This window comes from Nuphar pumila, chromosome 4, assembly GCF_984573655.1.
Source record: "Nuphar pumila chromosome 4, dmNupPumi1.hap1.1, whole genome shotgun sequence".
In the NCBI taxonomy this organism is placed as follows: domain Eukaryota; kingdom Viridiplantae; phylum Streptophyta; class Magnoliopsida; order Nymphaeales; family Nymphaeaceae; genus Nuphar; species Nuphar pumila.
In genome coordinates, this window is record NC_143252.1 from 86,955,632 (window position 1) to 86,974,937 (window position 19,306).

The 19,306-nt window shown below is 37.1% G+C and overlaps 1 non-coding gene and 1 pseudogene across 1 annotated transcript; one reads left to right on the forward strand and one right to left on the reverse strand.

Moving 5' to 3' along the window:
• Window positions 1-19,306, forward strand: part of LOC149840285 (inositol polyphosphate multikinase alpha-like) — a 39,356-nt pseudogene that overhangs the window by 5,827 nt on the left and 14,223 nt on the right.
• Window positions 18,370-18,472, reverse strand: LOC149840286 (small nucleolar RNA R71). The gene has a single exon (XR_016431733.1). It is a non-coding gene; the product is annotated as a small nucleolar RNA R71 (small nucleolar RNA).

The window sequence follows — 19,306 nt, forward strand, 5'->3', positions numbered from 1 at the left end:
TTAAAGTTGATCAAATAAATCATCTATCCTTGGCAGAGTATACTTGTTCTTTATTGTCACTGTATTTAATTTCCTATGGTCGATACACATACGTAATAACCCATCTTTCTTTTTTATGAACAAGATTGGTGCGCCCTAAGATGATACCGATGGTCAGATAAATCTGATATCCAACAACTCCTGTAGTTGATCCTTGAGTTCTTTGAGCTCAGCAGGTCCCATCCTATATGGAGGAATGAAAATGGGCGTTGTACCTAGAGTTAGATCTATCCGAAATTCGACTTATCTATCCGGTGGAAGTCCTAGAAGTTCTTCAAAAAAAACATCTACGAATTCCTATACAATCTCTACCTCTGTGACTGAGATTTTATCGTTAACTTTGATCTTCATATAAGCCAAGTATCCAATACAACCCTTCTGCAGATACCGATTGGCTTCAAGACATAAAATAATAGCCGGTTTCACAAGTTTTCTAACTGCTTGAAAGGTGATAGTTGAGTTTTCAGGGTGTTGAAAACTGACACTTTTTCCTCGACAATTAATCGTTGCATGATGGTTAGATAACCAATCCATGCCCAAGATAACGTCCACTCCCTTAAAGTCCAATATTAGAAGATCTACCGATAATAGACGTTCTTTGACTTGTATCATACATTTTTGGATGACTTCATCTATATACACTGACTTTCCTACTGGTGTCTCTACTTGATATTTCATTTCTAGAGATACAGGTGAAACGGGTAATAGTGCAGCAAAAGTAGGGGTGATGAAACTATTTGTAGCCCCCTAATCAAAGAGAACATGTGTACTAACACCAGAAATTTGGAGTGTACCTTCCACCACGTCAGAGCTAGTCAAGGCTTCATGCAGAGTCGTTGCATAAACTCGTCCTGGAGCAACTGGTTTCTTTCTGGGTTTTGCTCTTTCTCCCTGTACTGGCTGAGGACATTTCCTTGCAATGTGTCCCATTTGTCAACAATTATAACATTTGATATTCTTTTCATCGCAACGACCTTCATGCTTGAAGTCGCAAGTCCTACAACTGTTGTTGCCCTTGGAAGGTGCTCCTCGGTATCGAGGTTTCTTAGCTTTTAGTTGTTCAGGCTTCTTTTTTTGTCGCTTATTGTTGTTTTTTGCACTGCTTCCCTCTTGTGGCTTCGAAGATCTGCCGTTGCCTTGACTCTTCTTGAAAAACCTCCGAGACGATGAACTAGTTTGTCCCTGTTGTACTTGCTTGGGTTTCTCTTGTGCTTCTGATTTTGTTGTTTGAGCATCTCAAAACTTGTACCAGATGCCATCTCCATCAACCTGTCGAACCTCCGAATTTGCAGAGGTCCCACATTCTCAGAATTTCAGGTTTTAGTCCACGCTCATATAGCTTGTATTTTTGCTTTTCTGTAGATAATAAAGCCTTTGCGAATCTGGACGGTGAATTTAACTTGGCGATGTAGGCTGTCACGCTCATATTTCCCTATTTGAGCATTCTAAACTCTTCTTCTTTCTCCATCCTCTCAATCCTGGGAAATAATTGTCTGTAGAACTTGTTCCTGAAGGTGATCAAGGGAACAAACTCTCTGCTACCCAGGACATCTCTGACGGATCACCACCAGTACTCGGCATCCCCAATTAAGTTGGATGTCGTGACCCATGCTTTCTCGTCCTCTCGACACTGTATCGCATCAAGTGTTTTCTCCACTTACATCATCCATTTCTTTGCTACTACTACTCCAGGAGTTCCGTCGAACGTGGGCACTCTCTTATTCTTGAACTTCTTAGCCCAAGAATTTCTTCCTGACGCTACTTGGTTTTGACTTTAATGCAGTAAATTTTGTAACAGCTCATACAAAATTCTTTCTGTGGTATAACCGGGAGGCACACCACTACCAAATGTAGCACATTCTTGCCGAGGTGAAACTGGTGAAGCACCTCCACCTTTTGCTCCCATGCTCCATGGAGGTAGGCTGCCTGATGCATGGGGAGATACAGGATTAATGGGCCCTGCAACATTTCTCCTTGCAAAACCCTCATTCACATGTCTCGCTTGAGAAAGACCTGCTTGTCTCCTGCTTACTTGGGAACCTCTTGACTGATACAATGTTCCCTGACGAGTCCTCATACTGCAACATGAGTAGAGTGATTACTAATGGATTACATTTTACTTACTCATTCAGATTATCGCAAGTTTGCACATTCGTTGAAAGAAATTTATTATTTATTAATAAAAAACAATGTTTTTACACCTTTTCATGGCTTCTTCTGTAATACAACCCATTACTTACTACGAACACTAGGCAACCATAGGCCTTTATTATATGACTTAAACAAAACAATCACTAAGGTATCGGGGTACGAGGGGTATAATTTGGTTCTTCTTCTTCCTCGGAGTCTGAAGGAACCCTAACTGGTACTAGCACTGCCATATTGTCAAAAGCACGTAAGTATGCGTGCCTATTCATATGCCCTCTGTCTCTCCTCAGTAAGGCCATTCCTCGAAGAGGTTGCGCTGATTCTCTTATTTGCTCCTCTTCTACAACATTAGTGCCCCTGCCTTGATGCACCATCGACCTTTGAACACCCTCATGACAAGATATACTGGGCTGTTCTTGACTTCTTCAGCTATTGGTAGGTGTAGCGTTGCTTGGTCCAGCCCTATTTTGGCTAAAATGAGGTCTGCCGCAGCCCGAACAACATGCTGCAGCTCCCCTACCACCTCGATTTGTCAGTGAACCTCTTCTGATGTGCCTGTATAGAGGACGTTCTCGTGGCCCTGGAAATTCTCCAATGGGTGGTTAGGGTTGTGATACCCCTTCCTCTCGTTCATTATGCCCCCACTTATTGATTATGACTGAAACTAGGGTTGGAGGAGAAATGGGAGGTATCATACTCCTCATTGCCCTAGTGACATCCAGTATGACCGTCACGAAGAGCGAAAGAACAATGACCATCTGATCCGTTTGGATCACTTTGGGATACATGTGCCTACTAGAGCTCCTACTACCTCTACGATCGCTCTTATTGCCACTATCGTTGTTAGCGTTCATTTCTACTAACAAGAGGCAATCATAAGTTTAGGACCTACATGAATCTTCCTATGACTCTTTTTGCCACATAATCATTTGAATGGTTGCAATAATTGTTCTTTTAGGACCTTTAAATTATTTTGATTCAAATAAAATTCTTCTTTTAAAATTCGACTTTTCTTATCGAACCTGACTTTGATACCACTTGTAACGACTCGATCTGAGGCCTCTCGTGCCCGAGTTCGTGGACGTTAGTTCCCAGAGGGAAAATACTCAATAATCTAAAAAATGACTCAAAATCATGTCAGATTTTTTTTTCATTTAATAATTAAATATCCATACATCCATTTTTTTTCTAGTAACCATCCAAATGCATAAACAAAATAAAAGAGTAGAGGCAAACCATACTTTGATGTGGCAGTCTGATACTAGGTCCTGTGAGTGATGACAACAGTCTCTAAACTTACAGTAGCAACAAAAAGAAGGGGGCGAGTCTACAACCCAGTAAGATTCCATTTACAAATAGACACGACCATTGTAACTATAGTGAGCTCTAAGATCCTAGTCTTAATTTAGTTTGCTACTTATGCACACATATTACTTATGAGTTTTACCCCCTTTACCGCATATCTATTATCATTTTCAAACACATCTTCTACTCTAATAGGCTATTCCGAACATAGCCTCCTCAGGCGTAGCAACCCATGTAGACAACTCAGAGTCTATGATGTTGGCCAGACATATGAACCACTCACAACAACATAGTCCAAACCGGTTAAACCTATGGACACAGGTGCTGCAGCAGCTCGCCGGTTGTAAGCCAAGAGCGAAGGAGCTCAAACGGTAACCAGTCGTAGAGCCAGGGTGGCTATACCTTCCCCCAAGGTGTCTCAAGGAGCTATACCTGCCCCAAAGGTGTCACAAAAAGCTATACCTGCCTCCAAGGTGTCTCAAGAAGCTATACCTGCCCACAAGGTTTTGTGGTCCATGCTACATCCTATATGTGTATAGTGGGCAATGTTTTAAACCCTAAGGGTCACTTAGAAACGTCTAAGATATTTCCAGGTTGCTCAAGAGGTACACACCTCAACATTGCCCCAGACCATGCCTCCTAGTAGAGTTCTCCATCGTATTCTGTGTGGTCATCCTAATATTCACATCTTGAAGTCAGTGCATTATACAATCATAAATGTATGTCCACTAACTATTTTTTAACAAATGTTCACATCTCTGAACTGTTAAGGATCACAACCCACAACAAATTAATTCACGACACTTACAATGCCTCTCCGAAGGCATAAGCGTAACATTTTCCAAGGTAATACAGACCCTAAGACTCTGAAACTCTACCCTCAATTTTCATGTAAAACATTAATCTCATACATGCAATCATGTCATGCTACATTTATTTCATAACTTAGAAAATATGCATAATCGGGTTTAAGTATCACACTTGAATTCTATAGATTCCTAAGCATGCAAAATAGTGTCTATACAATAACAAAACTAGCATACTTGAAGCATTGGAATCATATTGAAGAATGCCTAAACTAGCAAGCATGTGTTTTAATTAACTAATGAGGAATTTGGAAATGTTCACTTACTTGGAATGCTTAAATTCTAAATTCTTAGTTTTACGCAGCCTTTGATCTGAAATCAATAAATACCTCGTATCATTGTCAAAATTATTAAAATACCTTTAGACTTAACTGTCAAACTCTGACTTCATTCTTTTAGAGTTTGTCCTCGCATCCCTTACTAATAGATTCTACTCAAGCAGTAGAATCCACGAATTCAAGAATCACATGAATCTGACTTCGGGGCACTTAGTTATGCCTTGTATACTTTGTAGGCATATCAAGGGTAAAATGGTTTTTTTTTCTTTTTCAGTCATTAACAATGACCTCTATGTCATCTTTACCTCATGTTACTTTAAGATCCACATCCATAATAAAAATTGGACCATTTAGGTCCTTAACTCAACTATGATTTGGATCTTGGATTCAGTATTCTTGATCCAAACCTGCTTGAAATAGTTTGTCTGGATCTAAATCGAGTCGTCTTATCAGGTTCCACTTGAGTTTTGGGTCCAAACTCGGATCCAAACCTAAATCCAGTTTATAATGAAAAAATTGAGTCATTGCGACTTTGATTTTTCCACCACGCCCGATCAATCAATCATACACATATCTTTATATACCCTACGCGTCCGATTTGTTTCGGTCTAGACTGAGTCGGTCTGACCCATATTGGGTCTGCCTTTGGTCTGGGCCGAATCAGTCTACCATTACAAACCCGACTCAGTCTGCTAACTAATTCAGACTCGATCTCGGTCCGAATAGACCAAGACGGTCTGTCGCAACACTTATAACTCATTTTTTTTCTTCGTTTGGCTTGGTCTGGACACACCCTGACTGAGTTCCTCTGGTCTGTGCTCAGTCTGGGTCATGTCCAGCCCAATGACCGACTCAGCCTGCAGAAAATGCAAACCGAGCTTGTCATCTCGGCATGCAATAGTTTCAACAACTCTTACCGTTGCCGGATTGTTGCAGTTTTCTGCAAGCAGGGTGACACAGTTGGCGGTCTCCGGTGGCTGTCGATCCAATGGTGGTAGTAGGAAAAAACCCTCCTTTTTTTCTTGTGTCTGCAACCGATGAGGGCATTCACTGGACCTCCTGCCTCCTCGTAGCAGTCGGTCCTCCCTTCCCATTTTTGTCACCAGCGAGTGGCAATAACAGAGGGAAAACCCCTCTATTGCCCCCTTCTATTGCAAGGCAGGGACAAGGTTCTCCCTGTCCCTGTTTTGTTGCAACTCGCCGACAACTGTGAGGTTGTCGGCGATGTCTGTATTTAAAAACAACGAAAGGGAGAGGACTTACCTGACGACGACCGACGACTGCAACACCTCCTCCTGTTTCTCCCTCTACGCTCCCTCTCTGCTCTTCTGGTGTTCGAATGGGGAAAGGCGAGGTGCCCCTCAATGACTTTTATAGCCATGGGGTTGGTTACTGAAAGTGCAGTAGGATTGAGGCAACGAGCACTAGAGGGGGGGGTGAATAGTGCTTTTAAATATCGTCTTTGGAATTATAACGGATTTTGAAATTCGCAAAGCAATCACACAAATAACACACGAATTTATCCTGGTTCGGTCTTTTCCGACCTACATCCAGTCCCCAAGCAAAACCCGTTTGAGATTTCCACTATCAACCTTGTGTAACTACAAGATCATACAGACCAAATCCGGTCCCACTTTTAGTAACACACCTACTGAAAGCAAATAACTCCTTTAAACCAAGGAGTCCTTTCCTTTTACAGAAAAATGAAATAAGTAACAACTTACAAAATAACCTATGAGCCCTTCTTATGAATGCAAATGAGATGCAATTGGCTTTTGAGGTTGTTGAAATACTCTACTCACGAATTCACTATCTCTCAAAGGAATTTGAGTGAAAAACTGAAGTGAAAAAATCAACTGAGTGAGAAAATAAATACTTGAATGAATAGGAGTGAAAAGCAAGAAGTAATTCAATTGGATTTGATGTTTATGAGTGTAGAATGCACTCATATTTATAGTTGAAAGATTCCATACGTTGAGGGTATGAAAGGGTGTCAAAACAGTCTATTTTGAATGATTAAAATGTTAAAAAAATGAAAATACACGCCTTTTAAAAGTTTCAGGAAAAACGACAAAATTAGTCAACTGGAACAGTAGTTAGTCGACTGATAATTAGCTATTAGTAGACTGATAGTTATCGTCGGTCGACTGATGTGTTTATCGAGTCGTTTGAAAATCTGAAGATTTGAAACTTAGTCGACTAGAGAAAAAATTAGTCGACTGATAATATCATCAGTAGACTGAAAAACCTTTCAGTCGACTGCTGCTAAACTTTTCTGAAAATACATGGTCTGCCCGGTCGACTGATAAAATCATTAGTCAACTGCTGCTAAATTTTCAGAAAACAGACATTCTGTCCGGTCGACTGATAAAATCTTCGGTCGACTAATTTGACAAAAATGACATTTTGTTTAGAAAATTTGGCGCGAAAGGATTAGTCGACTGGTGAGTCTATTGGTCGACTAATAAACACGAAAAATTAAATAAAGAGTTTTCTAAAAAGATTTTCATGAAGGGTTCTTTTAGAAAAGTTTTTCTAAAGACTTTTTAGGTAAAATGCAACCTAAATGTGCACTCTATGTAAGGATCTTACAAGAATCTAAGACATTAAATAAATTTTACATTTGCACACAAGTCTTCAAAGATTCTTCATCGAATTCTTCAATGCTTGTCATCTTTCTTCATTGCCTTAGCTGAAATGCAATTGATTTACTTGCTCATCATCAAAACCTTGTACTTGAAATATTATGTACGACTTTATTGTCGTAACAATCTCTCCCTTTTTGATGATGACAAACTAATCAAAGATAGAGCATTTAGATGCATAGATGGAGATTTTACTCCCCCTATCAATATGCTGCAAAACTTTAGAAGTTAGTACAATCAAAACACATATATCACATATTGATTGTTTTGCATTTCCATCATGCATTTCTAAAACTTTTTCAAGAATGCAATTTTCAATGCTTTCACATGATGCAATATGCAATTTCCATGCATGTGTCTTTGTCTCATGCAAATTCTATCCTTTTCTCTTTCTCATGCAAGTTCTATCTTTTTCTCTTAATTTCTCATGCAAGTTCTATCTTATCTTTTTTCTCATGTTTCTCATGCAAGATCTATCTTTTTCTCTTAATTTCTCATGCAAGATCTATCTTTTTCTCTTAATTTTTCATGCAAGATCTACCTTTTTCTCTTAATTTGTCATAATAAAAAAGAGTAAGGGCAGAGATAGCATAAGCAAAATGTAAATTCAAGTTCAAAATATTACAACCCATACAGTATCAAAGTTCAGTAAGGACAGTAAACAAAGATCAGAAGAGTGAGTTGAGCAACTCCTTGAGATCAGTAATATCTTTCTGAATTGAAGAAAGTTGTTGAGTCACATCTTCACGAAAAGTGTGTTGATGCAGTTCCAAAGCTTCCAGTCGCTGCAAAACTTCATCATTGTCTTGACTAGTAGAACATTTCTTTTGTTTTGCTTGAGACGAAGGTGTTATAGAAGATGGTGAGGGTTCAGAAATTGATGGTTCAGATGGTTCAGTTTGATCAAAGTTTAAAGGAGGCAGATATTTGATTTTCATGCATTTAAAAATAGTTTGATCAAAGAACTTCTTTTGCTCAATATATTTTTCATTGGTTAAGGGTACTTTGAAATATCTGAAAATACGAGTAAGAAGACATCCATACGGAAGAAAAGGTTTTTGTTTCCACAAATTAGTAAAACACATTGGCCCAATTTACAAAAATATTTCCAAATAAGACATAAAGAGCTGTAGATAGATATGTGAAATAGTAATCAAAAGATCCAGTTTTAGGTAGAACATTATGGGCAAGAATTCATCCAGCAATGCGAGCACGAGTTTGAAGATTGGTATTTTTAAAAGGAGGACAATGAGGTGCACCGAGAAGAAGAATTTGTTCAAAATTTCTTTCATCATTAAGTTCAATAGTATTGAAAAGAGTGTCTTAAGGTGGAATATCTAGGATTTGTCCAAGCATTTTTGAATCAAACTCAATTTCAACATCGCGAACAACAGAAGAAAGAATTCCAGTTTCATGATCAATTTGTAAATTTATGTAAAACAAGTGTATTAGTAAAGGATAATGAAGGGGGTCTGCACTTGCATCAAAGAGGTGTGAAATACCTGGAAATAATTCTTTGATTTTGTAACAAGAAAATAGGTGAAATAGGACATTTCGGCTTGGTAAAATAGGAAGTGCAGAAATCGATCCAAAAGTATCATATAAAAGAGGATTTATGAGTAGTTTGAGAGAAAATCCATGTCGTGCTGGAGGTGTAGGTGGAGGAGAACCTTGTGCGGATGCAGTCTTCTGACGAGGCATGGTTGATAAGCAATGAAACAGATTCACCTGAAAAAAATCACAGTTGATGTTGGCTTTCAAATGTGGAGACGCTGTGGAGATTGATCAACAAGTGGAGACGCTGTTATAGAAAATGACGAGTCTCAGAGAAGAGCAGGCTGAGACACAATAGATGTCATTTGGCTTTTCAACACTGCCATGGATGTCATTAGACATTGCAGTAGAAACTCTTTAGTTGCAACAAGAGAGTTTCGTTGAGGAGGAGTTCTTCTGCTACAGAATCAGATGATGACGTGGTGGTTGACGACAAGTGTGAGGAGGCTGCCACACGAAGATTCCGACGAGAACTGAAGATGCACCGGTCACGGCTAGAGGATTCAGGCGAGGAGGGGTGCGACCGTCACTCTGAGGGTTTTTCGAAAGAGAGAGAGGAGAGAGAGGAGAGAGAGGAGAGAGCGAGAGTTTCATTTGGGAAAAATGAATGGGCATAAAAATGAAACGGTGCCCCTTAAAAAAAAAATGGGTGTTAAAAAAAATCAAGGGGTATCGGGTCCCTTCAGTTAAAATTTTAAAAAATATCAGTCGACTAGATTTTTATCGGTCGACTAATAAGGTATGATTCATTAAAAAAAAATTTAAAACATTAGTCGACTAGAAGTTTATCAGTCGACTAATAAGGTGCAATTTTGATATTTTGTTCAAAAAATTAACATTTTATAAATCCAAAAATGAGAAAATGCCTAGTTCTCTCCTAATTCTTATAAAATCTTCATTTTTAAGTGGTTTAGTGAAGATATCAGAATGTTGTTCATTAGTGGAAATAAAATTTAAAGAAATGTCTTTTTTTAACACATGATCTCTTAAGAAATGATGTCTAACTTCAATATGCTTAGTTCTTGAGTGCTGAACAAGATTTTTTGAAAGATTTATAGCACTAGTGTTATCACAATAAATAGTTGTTGTGAAGTAATTCAAACTGAAATCTTTTAAGGTCTGTTTCATCCATAGTACTTGTGAACATGATAAACTAGCCGCTATATATTCTGCTTCAGTTGTTGAGAGTGACACTGATTTTTGCTTTTTACTAAACCAAGAGACTAAGAAATTTCCTAAGAAATGATAAGTTCCGCTAGTACTCTTGCGATCAGATTTACTTCCTGCAAAATCTGCATCACTATATGAAACTAAATCAAAGGAAGATGATTTTGGGTAAAACAAACCGAAATCTGAAGTATCTTTCAAGTAACGAAGAATTTGTTTTACTGCAGTTAAATGAGATTCCTTTGGATTAGCTTGAAATCTAGCACACATACAAACACTAAACATAATATCAGGTTGACTAGCAGTTAAGTATAATAGAGATCCGATCATACCTCTGTAGAGCTTAGTATCTACATTTTTACTATTTTCATCTTTATCAAGAGAAGTAGTTGTGCTCATAGGATTTCTTCTTGATTTTGATGAGTCCATCCCAAATCTCTTAAGAAGTTCTTTTGTATACTTAGCCTGGTTGATGAAGATTCCTTCTTCAGTTTGCTTTATTTGAAGTCCAAGGAAGTAGTTTAACTCGCCCATCAAGCTCATTTCAAACTCTTCCTGCATAGCTTTAGCAAATTCTTTATAAAGAGAATCATTAGTAGAACCAAATATTATGTCATTAACATAAATTTGCACAATAAGAATATCTGAATTAAAATTTTTAATAAATAAAGTGGAGTCTACCCGACCAATGAAAAAACTAGATTTTTCTAGAAAATTTCGTAGTCTTTCATACCACGCTCTTGGTGCTTGTTTAAGTCCGTACAAAGCTCTTTTTAATTTGTAGAATTTTTCTGGATATTTCTCATTTTCAAAGCCTGGAGGTTGCTCTACATAAACTTCTTCATTGATGTGTCCATTTTAGAATGCACTCTTAACATCAATTTGATATAACTTAAAATTCATGTAACTAGCAAAAGCAAGCATCATTCGAATTGACTCCAATCGAGCCACTGGTGCAAAGGTTTCATCAAAGTCTATGCCTTCTTATTGATTATAGCCTTGTGCTACTATCCTTGCTTTGTTTTGAATGACTTCGCCATTTTCGTCCAGCTTATTACGGAAGACCCATCTTGTTCCAATTACTGAATGATCCTTTGGTCTATCAACTAGATCCCATACATCATTCCTAGTAAATTGGTTAAGTTCTTCAGACATGGCCAAAAGCCAAAACTCATCATCATTTGATATTCTTTGGTTCTATTTTAGATATGAAATCAATATTTGCCATATATTGCAATTGCCTTCTAGTTTGGACACCACTCTTTATTTCTCCAATAACTTGTTCATGTGGATGATTGGGAACTTCTTTCCAAACCGGTTGAAGAGGAACATTTTCTTGAGAAGTACTCTCTATCAAAGGTTCTTTTTGAAGTATTACTTCTCCTTCGCTTAGAGGAATAACCTGCTCACAATTCTCATCAAATGCAACATGTAAAGATTCTTCAATGCAAGATGTTCTTTTATTAAAAACACGATAAGCTTTACTTCTAGAAGAATAACCAAGAAATATTGATTCATCTGATTTTGAATCAAACTTATCAAGATTATCTTTGGTATTTAACAAGAAACATTTACTACAAAAAAATTTAAAATATGAGATCTTTGGTATACGATTATAATACAATTCAAAACATGTTTTATATAAGATTGGTCGAATAAGAACACAATTTAAAACATAACATGCTGTATTTATTGCTTCAGCCCAAAAGTATTTTGGTAAATTTTTATCTTGAAGCATGGTTCTAGCACACTCTTGCAAAGTTCTATTCTTTCTTTCAACAACTCCATTTTGTGGAGCCGCTCTAGGAAAAACAAAGTTATGAGATATACCATGTAAATCATAATACTTTAGAAAAGATTCATTTTCAAATTCACCGCCATGATCACTACGAATTTTAATAATAGATGTAGATTTTTCATTTGTAATTCCTCTACAAAGTTTAGAAAATTCAGAAAAAGCATCATTTTTGCTTTTTAGAAAAATCACCCATGTAAATCGAGAATAATTATCTACTATAACAAAAACACACTTGCTACAATTCAAACTTTGAATTCTAGATGGTCCAAAAAGATCTAAATGTAAAAGTTCAAGAGGACGTTTTGCTGAAACTATATCTTTTGCCTTAAAATAACTCTTGATTTGTTTACCTAATTGGCAAGCATCACATAAGTGATCATTCTTTTATGGTATTCTAGGTAGGCCTCTAACAAGATCATTCTTAGATAACTTGGAAATAATTTTAAAGTTAACATGTCCAAGTCTCTTATGCCATAACCATTGAATTTCATTTGAAACAATAAGACATTTTTCATTAAAAGTGAGTAACTCATCTAGATAAAGTTCATACATATTGTTCCATCTTTTACATTTAAAAATGATCTTTTTAGATTGAAAATCAGAAATTAAGCATAAATCATGTTCAAAAGAAACAAGAAAACCTTTATCACATAATTGACTAATGGATAATAAATTATGCATTAAACCATCTACTAAAAAAACATTTTCTATCAAGGAAAATTTTGGATTACCAATGTTACCAATACCGATTACTTTTCCCTTGTTATTGTCACCAAAGATGACGGTTCTTCCATCCTTACTTTGGAAGGTGGAAAATAACTCCGACCTTCCAGTCATATGTTTGGAACAACCGTTGTCCAAGATCCATTTGTTCCTTATTTTGTGTACCTACAACAAAATTAGAAGACAAAACATTTGACCCCTTTCTATTTTTGGGTCTATGAGAGTTAGTCTTAGGAACCCATATCCATTTGGATTTTGGTTTCCTTTGATAATAAATATTCTTTCCATAAAAAGATTTAGCATTTCTAGAGTAATCATGTCTAGGCTTATAAGCATTATAAATTTCATGATTAGATGCATTTCTATTATAACTAGAAAATTTAGTTCTTTGAACAAATGGTTGAGAATATTGTCTTTGATTCTTCACCACATAGTTTGGTTTATTTTGAGTACAAAGAAGCTATATCCCAATTCGGTTTTATTAACCGAGCATCTTTGAGAAACAAGAAGTCTTTCTAGATTCTCTTGTCCATTTGTGAATTTGGTCACTATAGAAAGAAGATCATTTGATTTTTCTTTAAGACTAGATATTTCTTTTTGTAAGAGATTGGTTCTAATTCCAATTTCTTTTATTTCAAATGCTTGATGATGATGCATGAAATGCACATCATGTAAACAAGTTTTTTATGCATTTTGTATCAAGTTTAAGGTTTTAAACCCATGTTTAGATGTGTTTTGATAGTAAGGGGCTATGGTTCGAATTTCAGAAAAATCAGAGTTAAAATGAGAGAGTTATGGCTATTTCAGTGTTTGGGCACGGATTTCGAGGTGGATCGGATCCATATCCGACCCAATTAGGTCAATTGGACCTTGGATCAACTCTTAGAAAGCCCAAAACCCAACCCACACGCCTATCCATATCCATTTCAAAAAGTTTTTCTGAAAACCCCCCAAAAAGTGGCGCCTAGCAATATTTTATTTTTTAACACTCTTTTTGAAAAATGTCAAAACTATAAATAGTTTTTTTTCAAGAACCCTAGGCGTCTTTGGCTGTGTTTGGACGCCCCCTACAATGACTCTACAGCAGCAGCTCCTTCCTCTCCATCTTCTCCAACGTTTTGGCCATTGAAGACCGGCCTATGCTTGACTTCCAAGCATATTTCGATCCCCTTTGTGTTCTCTTCAATTCTTTCTTGTTCCTTGCTGTAGTATTCACCATTTTTCTGTATTTTTGCAGGTGTAGCAGAGGTGGAGACCATTAACCTTGGGCGGGAGTGCGCAACACACCACCAAGGTGAGCCGGCCCTACCTCCATTCGGCTTTCTACACCCTCCGATCGCGAATCGGCTCACATTCCATCATCGGTGGATCTCCAACGTGTAGCAGCTGCAAAGGTGCCATTTTTTGGTGAAGTACAGCATTCTCGAACTGCATAGGACGTCCATCTCCAGCCACGGTCCGCTCTTCTTCATCCCCCCGGTCGTCGGATCTTCCAAAAGGTAGGTCTTCTTCTTCCTTCTCTTTTAGATAAAACCGAATTGGGTGTTGGTTTGCTCTTCTTTATTTTCTGAGTGTTTCTTGTTTTCTTCTTGTTTTCAACCTTAGAATAGAGTTCGTGCATAGGCCAGCACGTTAGCTTAGGTTTGTTTGTTTGTGCAATTCATTGAAATAGAATTTTTTTTAGAGTTTTCATCCATCTCATTAAAATCGGCTAGATCTTCATCTAGTCGATCTTTCAAATTTCTCATAGGGATTCGTGGGTCTGTTCTACTGAAAATCCAATAAAAAAGGTGTTCATTTTGATTTACATTATTCGGTTTTTGTGTGGGTTGCATTTGGTTCTAATTAAAAAAAAAAAAAAAAGAAAAATCCAAAAATCGGCTAGACTTATTCTAGCCGATTCTCGATTTTTACAAAAATATTTTTCTTTGTTTTGATATTTGTGTTTTGTCCAGCATGTGTACTGTGTTGTTTTGCTGAAAATCTCATTAGAAAATTTCATTTTAGTTTGTTCTATTCGTGGGTTGTGCTCGTGTCTTGTGTTGATTTTATTTTTGAAAAAGAAAACAAAAATCGGCTAGAGTTATTCTAGCCGATCTTTGTGTTTTGTTAAATGTATGTGTTGATGTGGGTAAAACGGTGTAGTTGCTGTGTGTTTTAGGTGTTAACAGCAGTCTATAGTTGTGTTAGTTCATTCCATTCGTTTAGGATATTTCTAAATAATCGTTTTGAGCATTTTGTGTTTTTGGTGTTTCGGGATCTATTGAAAAACAAAAATTACAAAAGTCGATTTTTCATTTCTTGATGTTCTTACTAAATTTCAGCATAGTGCTGTTCATGATTGCATTTGTGCAGTTAGGAGTTCTTTTCATTATATTTTAAATTAGTTTTAGCAAAATAGTGGTTCCTTAGTAAGTCGTTTTTTTTTAGTTTAAGTTTTTATTGTTTTTATTGTTTTTATTTTTTTTATTTGTCTTCTTTTTCCCCAAGGAATGGCGGCAGCCATTAGAGCTCCCCTTGAGCTCTTGGTCGAATTTTTAGAAATTATTAATTGTCATTAATTGAGTTAGGAAGGTGTCTAGGTTCAATGTATTAGGGTTTTCTTTCCTAGCCGTTTTTAGGGGTTAATTAAGTAGGTTTTGGGAATTAGGTTAGCATTAACTCCTAGGAAATTGTTTTTTTTATTTAATTCCTTTTATTCCCTAGGTAGAATTAATTATAGTAGTTTAGAAAGTAGCCCTTTTAGAGGTTGGCGATTTTTGAGAAGTGAGGCATTTAAGGAAAAATTTGAATTTTGAATGGGTATTAAAGAAGGAGTTACTCCTTAACTTTGGAAAGTGTTTTTGGCATTAAACAAAAATTCCAATCTAGGCTACACGATTTCCATAGAGTATTAAAAGTATTTTAATTCCATCTTGAAAAGCAAAAATCGTGTATTTTTAGATTGGTCTTTCCATTTTTCCAAAAGGAGCTTTAAAGGCAATTAAGGAGTGTAACTCCCTCTTTAAATGGGGTGATTTTTGAGAATCCAAAGCATTTCAAAATTTGGAATTTGGTAATTATTACATTCCTTTTTCAACCTTCTCCATTAAAATCGTGAACTTTGGATTAATTGTAGCTTAATTAGGAGGTTACTACTTTAGTCTAGACCTAACCTAGTCAAACCGAGGTAGGTCGAGTCAACCCCTAGTCTACACCCCCTTTGAGTCTAGTCAAAACCTAGCCTAGCCTAAGTCAAAACCTAAACCACACCTAGGTCGAGTCTAAGACCAAAGCCCAACTCAAGTCAACCTTAGTTTGAGTCAACCGAGCTTACCTTACCCCATTCGAGCCTATTTGACTAAGTCAAACCTAAACCGAGTCTAAGATCTAACCCTAACCCTAACCAAGTCTAAGTCAAACCTAAACCGAACCCAACTAGTTGAGTCAACCTTAGCTCAAGCCTATCTCTCTCAACCTAGTCAAAACCGAGCCTAGTTGAGTCAATAGAGTGCGTCCTAACCCTAACCTTTGTTCTTTAGTGAAGTAAGTTCATTTAGTATTATTTCTTTTGATTTTTATACTAATTAGTTTATTTATCTACTTTAGTTGTAGTGTAGAAGTATGTGTGTGTATATCGTATTTGTTTCGTATGTGTGAAATGTGTTTTGTGAGTGTTTGAATTGGTAATTAGATATTTTTTTAACTTAGTAGTCGGATTACATTTTATTGTTTAGCATAGTTGCATTTGCATTGCTAGTTAACGTATTTCTAGTCATAAGTTGGTTATCGTGTTTTGTTTGTCGTATATTTAGCGTATTCATAATAGTCATCTGCATATACACTGTTATACAGTGTCATTTAGATTGCATTAGGTGTAATTTGCATTTGATAGTGTTTAAATAGGTTCATAAAGTGAATAGTGCACTCAAATAAAAACCAAATTTTTGTCCTGTCGCACCAGCAGTATTTTCTGTGCAAAAATTTTGTGTTTTCCAAAATTTTTTCTTCTTTTCACTTTATTGACGTGTTAGTTGACTGCATACCAAATTTCAACTCATTCGGAGTTGATTTGGTCTGATTTTTAAGCGTTTTGCGAAAACCGCTTTTTCTGGATTTCAAATTACAGGACTGGCGATATCCTGATTTTTCCCAGATTTGAAACGCTTATATCTGGAGTTTCAGATATTGTTTTTCAATTCTGTAAAAACTGTCATTTTGTTCAATCTGTCAGTTGCAGAACAGAACAAATTTCGGTAAAATCGGACCTCGTTTGCCCTGTCAAACAGTGGTTTTCTGATAACCTGTCAGAATGCTATTTTACACTAGTTAGGGGCAGTTTCGTAATTCTCTTAGTTTCAGCAATTTAGACTTGTTTTCATGAGTTTCTGCATTTTAGGAGTTGCATAATCATCATACAGCATTAGTAGAGTTAATTTGGTTAATTTTAGAATTAATTTAGTATTTGATTTAATTTTTGCTTGATAAATAGCATTTGTTTTATTATTTTCGTAAAATTAGACATAGTTTTAGTTATTGTTTGCATTGTTAGAATAGAAAACTAACTTTTTATTTTTCTGCATTTTTAGGTTGAAAAGCATATTTAGTTTCCAGGGTTATTTTCCAAGTGAGAAGATTCTCTAAGTGGCAAAAAGACGGAAATACCCTTGGTGTGGAGCAGAAGACTGAATGTTTGCTTACTTTTCTTTTAGTGCTTAATTGTAGTTGTATTCACTTTATAATTGTAGATTGACATTTGATATTAATAAATTAAATTTTCTAGAATTTTAGTGATTAATTCCTGTTCCCTGAGGATTCGACCCGTACTTACCACTTTGTGGAAAGTCGGTTTTTATATTTTTGGTTGACGATTTTCCAAAGCTTTATTGAAAATAATTGTTTTAAAAAGATCATTCCAAAAGGCAACCAAATTTTGGCGCCGTTGCCGGGGAACGGCGAATTAATTACTTTATTTCTTAGAGTTTGATTTATTAATTTGTTTTAGTTAGTTAATTAGTCATTTTATTTTTAGTTAGTAGGATTAGTAAGTGAATATAGGATTAACATAGTTAGTAAATATAGGATTCACGTTCTGTTCTTTCTAGGATTCACTTAAAATTCATTCTGCAAGGAGCGAGTAGACAGGTGGGTTTTAGAAAAACTTAGTTGTGATTTCCTGTATTTATCTTTTCAAGTACTTTAGAATAGTTTAATTTGTTATTTCATTTACTTAGTTAAATCATTCTGACATAGTTAGTTTAGCATAGTGTTTAGTAGTTGTTTATTTTGTGTATTTCCATTTTAGTTTTTGTGTTAGTTTATATTTTTTTAGTTAGTTAGGTCGTTGGCTTACATCTGGTCTTAATACCAGTGTATGCAGGGTCGACGAGGTCTAGGAACCCCATTACACCCATTTGTTGACAACCCAGAGAGAATTTTACATTCTCATCGAAGTTCGGCAACAATGGCTGACATGGATCCTCCACCTCCACCCCCAGTTCTTTCACGCCCTCTGCGAGAATACTTCATTCCCACAGACTATGTTCAGGCATCCTGCATTCGGAGACCCGATGTAGGAGCGCCACATTATGAGATTAAGGCCAACATTATTCAAATGCTTCCATCCTTTTATGGCCTTAGTCATGAGGATCCCTACCGACACTTAGATGAATTCCTCGAAATCTGTTCTACTGTGAAGATACAGAATTTCGATGATGATGCGTTGAGGTTGACTCTATTCCCCTTTTCATTGAAGGACAAAGCCAAGTATTGGCTAAAGTCCTTAGATTCTGTAGAAATAGAGTCCTGGGATCAGTTGCAACAGGAGTTTCTTCGGAAATATTTTCCCATTGGTCGTACGAACCAATATCGTAGAGCCATCACTAGCTTTTCAGAGCTAGATGGTGAGCGCTTTCATGAGACCTGGGAGAGAATGAAGGATCTCCTCAGGAAATGTCCCCATCATCAGGTGCCGAAATGGCAACTGGTGCAGAGCTTCTATGATGGATTGTCTGACAAGAATCGTCAGATGATCGACTCTTCATGCGGAGGGACATTCATGTTGAAGAGCGAGGACGAAGCATGGAGGCTATTTGATACATTGGCCGAGAATTCACTCCACCATGCTTCGAGCTCTCAATCTGATAGAGCCACACCCAGCATTCAGAAGAAAGCTGGTGTTCTTGAAGTTGGTCCATCTACTGCACTACAGTGCAAGGTAGACATGATTGCTCAGAAGCTGGACCAGCTTCTCTCAGGACCATCCACTACACAGCAGGTGTGTACTCTTTGTGCCAGTCCGGCACACGAGATCACTGAGTGCCCTTCGGCAGCTCAGTACCCTGAATTTGTTCAAGAACAAGTTCAGGCAGCTCAGGGTTACGTCAGACCGCCGAATAACCCATTTTCATCGACATATAATCCGGGTTGGCGTAACCATCCCAATTTTTCATGGAAGAATCCACAGTCTTCCATGCAGATGCCTACATCCTCTCAGCCAGTTCGGCAGCCATCTTTTACTCAGTCATTTCAAAGACCGAACTATGCTCAGTCTTCTTCTTCTTCTGTTACTCCCCCGATTCAGCAGGAGTCTGCCCCGCAGACATCTTTTGAGGAGAGACTTCTCTAGGCATTCCAAGAGGTGAAAACCTCTAATCAGAACGCCTTCGAGAAGTGTAGCCAGATTTTGAGCTCGCATACGCAGTCCATTGCGAAGTTAGAGTCGCAAATGGGACAGCTAGCTGAGGCTATTAGTAGGAGACCCGAGGGTACATTACTGAGTCAGGCTGTCATGAACCCGAAGGG